General features: G+C 35.8%; 1 pseudogene; it reads right to left on the bottom strand.

Annotated features, from left to right (window-relative positions):
* Nucleotides 264-1,102, bottom strand: LOC104767802 (annotated as a pseudogene).

Raw genomic sequence — 3,248 nt, 5'->3', positions numbered from 1 at the left:
AATTTTCAAGATATATATGTACAATTTACTAGAGTTAATGTTCCTAAAGATATTGAATTATGTTTGTCAAAATCAACATTCATAAGATATAAATAATATTATTTCTACTCAAGTATTGTAGATTTTTCTCACTATCTTTGTTCTTAAATCGACAATGAATACAAGCAGCCAACATACTGAATGTAAAGGAAAAATAAAATCAAGTCTCACGACACAANGTTAGGATGATTTCAATATCAAAGCTGCTCTTCTAGCGTCAGAGTCTAGTATCTCTCGTTGAAGTTGTAACTTAACATGTAGTTCATGTTGTATCCCGGACTGATAACTCCATCATTGTTGTATCCAAAAAATGGTGTATGGTAAGGAAAATCCATGACTGGATTATAGCTGAATGTATTCACTCTTTGATCAAACAGATCAATGCCGCCAACATCAACATTACGACCACCACCAAAGACAAAACTTTCTCCCATGTAACTCTGATGAGAAACATTCAATTGAGGATAATCAGACATCTCACTTACAAAAGTTTTCTTCACATCTTCAAGAGCACATATCAGATTGTCGGTTTCATTTAGGTCGAGTTATTTCACATCTTTTTCATACCAACTTTTTCCTCTTTCTTCTCTGGATTGTCTCACCATGTCCAATGTCATTCTATTATGTTTCTCCGTCTCCTGTCTGGCCAGCACCTGGATTAATGAGATTCAATCATTATATGGTTTATGCATATGAACATTTTAGATAATAAAAGATAATTATGTTTTACTTGAGTGAGAATCTTGTTGAGATATTGTATATTTCTATCCGGACGAGATTCAACAAGCTGTAGATTGTAGTTTGGTTGGTGAGGAATGAGAGAATTGTGGATAACGTTTAGAAAACGATGAATTAGTTCTCTAACACCAGGATGGCCAAAAGAAAACGCTTTCCCACCGGAAGAGAACACAATCATCAAAATCTCTGCACCACACAATGTGCAAAGCACACTGGCTTTCTTGAAGAGACCAAACCTTCTTTTGGAGAAAGGCACCTGAAGGTTGCTCTCATTTTTTATTTTTTTCATCTCTATCTTTTGACGAGCTTTGTTACTTCTCACCATTTTCTCAAAAGATTTGATTACCAAGAGATAAAACTGATGCTTAAGAGTAGAACAGCTTCCTTTTATTAATACAGGCGTGTATTACAAATGGAATCATTTATCATTATAAGTCATTCTAAGTACTATATTTCCTACCAACCTTTATTTTTATCGAAATTGAATTTTTCCATTTGAGGAATATTTCATACTTATCTCTAAAATTTCTCAAGGATAAAAAAATTCATGGTAGTTCATTGTATTAGTTTGACAAATGTATGCATCAACGCCCCCATAAGAGATACAATAAATTATTTACGAGCTATTTTATAAAGGCTTATTCTATATATTGGGAAAAAATTATTCATTTTATTAATTAGAGCTATTTTTGGTCTTTTTACAGCTTATACAAGTAATATATACAGAAACAAATATTATATATTTTTGAGACATTACTAGCATCACCACATCATAATAACGATAAAATATACTGTTTTAATTTTCATAATAATATAAAAATAGAGATTAAATGAAAAATGCTCAAACTTTACCAAAACAAATATATGAAAAATGCTTAATTAATTAAATTAAAAGAAAAATGAACTAAAGGAAATTTAAAATTTCATAAGTTTTGAGTTATGGGCACAAAATTTTCAAGATATATATGTACAATTTACTAGAGTTAATGTTCCTAATGATAGTGAATTATGTTTGTCAAAATCAACATTCATAAGATATAAATAATGTTATTTCTACTCAAGTATTTGATACTAGGATTTTTGTGTATCCTAGCAGGTTCAATTCACCTTATGTAGTTGTAGTACTTAAGGTGTCAATCCAAATGGGATGATGCTAGTCACTCAAGATGCAATCAAGATTTCACAAGTCAAGCCAATTCTAAGAGAGTGTTTTTATCTAACAATCCTAGAATGATCAGAATGCAAAACGGAAATGTTTTCTAGAACTAGAAACGAGAATGTATGACAAGAAGCGTAAATGAATGAAAACAGAAACGAGTCTAAACACGAACAAAACCGCAAGATAAGAAACAGTCTCAGGAATGCAATAAAAATAAGGAAGAAAGAAGTCCTAAGGATGGGAGTAATTGATGTCGGTGGAGTCTCCTAGTCTACATAGTGTTTAACATGCCACAAACAAACTATCCCTAGACAATGAACATCACGGCTTAGCTAATCCAATCTATTGGCATAAGCTACTCATACTCAAACACTTCCAAACCTAGCTCTCGCTAGAGAAACATGGTTAAGCAGGCATGACGAACCAGTTCATTCACGTCAACAAACATCCTAGACAACTAATCTCTTAGGCTACGAACGTAAGTCTCTAGCATTAGTTGGTCAGACATTTCATCAAACACCTTTTGGGTGCGGAAGTGTCTAAGACCTAGTTCCAATTGATCAGAGAGAAACTAGTATTTCTAACTCTAGTCCAGAAGGGTTTCATACAAATCAAGCTTAAACACCCTACATACTAAGATCCTCCACCTAATCTATCCCATCCTCAAGAACTATCACACTACTCAGATCCGAAATTCATAATCAAGAAAGCAAACCCAGAAAACATTGAATCAAGCATAGTAAGATAGATAAAAATGAGAAGAACAACTTTGTAAAAGAAATCTAGTGCAAAAACTGAATAAACTCGGAGATGTCGGATTACAAGTCTCAAAACGTTTTTTTTGGTGGCTACGTCAAACCTTAACGAAAAGAACTAAAACGAGATAAAAGATGAGATCTCCCCAGCCAAGACTTAAGAAAACGTATTTATAGTAAAAACATGTATATCCCTAAAACTTAAAACGACAAGGTGAAGAGTCGGTTTGGGAATCTCCTGAAGCGTGTAAAATGGAGTGCCTTCCTGACATGTGGGATTTGGTCGGTGTGCAACCAGTAGCTGGAGTGTGTGGCGAGTGAGAGTGGCTCGATCGGACCACTGGAGAGCGTGGCGGGTGAGATTGGCTCGGTCGGACCTCTGGGGTGCGTGGCGAGTGACAGTGGCTCGGTCGGACCACTGGAGAGCGTGGCGGGTGAGAGTGGCTCGGTCGGACCTCTGGGGTGCGTGGTGAGTGAGAGTGGCTCGGTCGGACCTCTGGAGAACATGGCGAGTGAGAGTGGCTTGGTCGGACCTCTGGGGTGCGTGGCGAGTGAGA

The sequence above is a fragment of the Camelina sativa genome, chromosome 19 (genome assembly GCF_000633955.1).
Source record: "Camelina sativa cultivar DH55 chromosome 19, Cs, whole genome shotgun sequence".
Classification (NCBI taxonomy): Eukaryota; Viridiplantae; Streptophyta; class Magnoliopsida; order Brassicales; family Brassicaceae; genus Camelina; species Camelina sativa.
The sequence above is the reverse complement of the archived record's forward strand: the minus strand, read 5'-3'. Positions and strand labels throughout refer to the sequence as shown.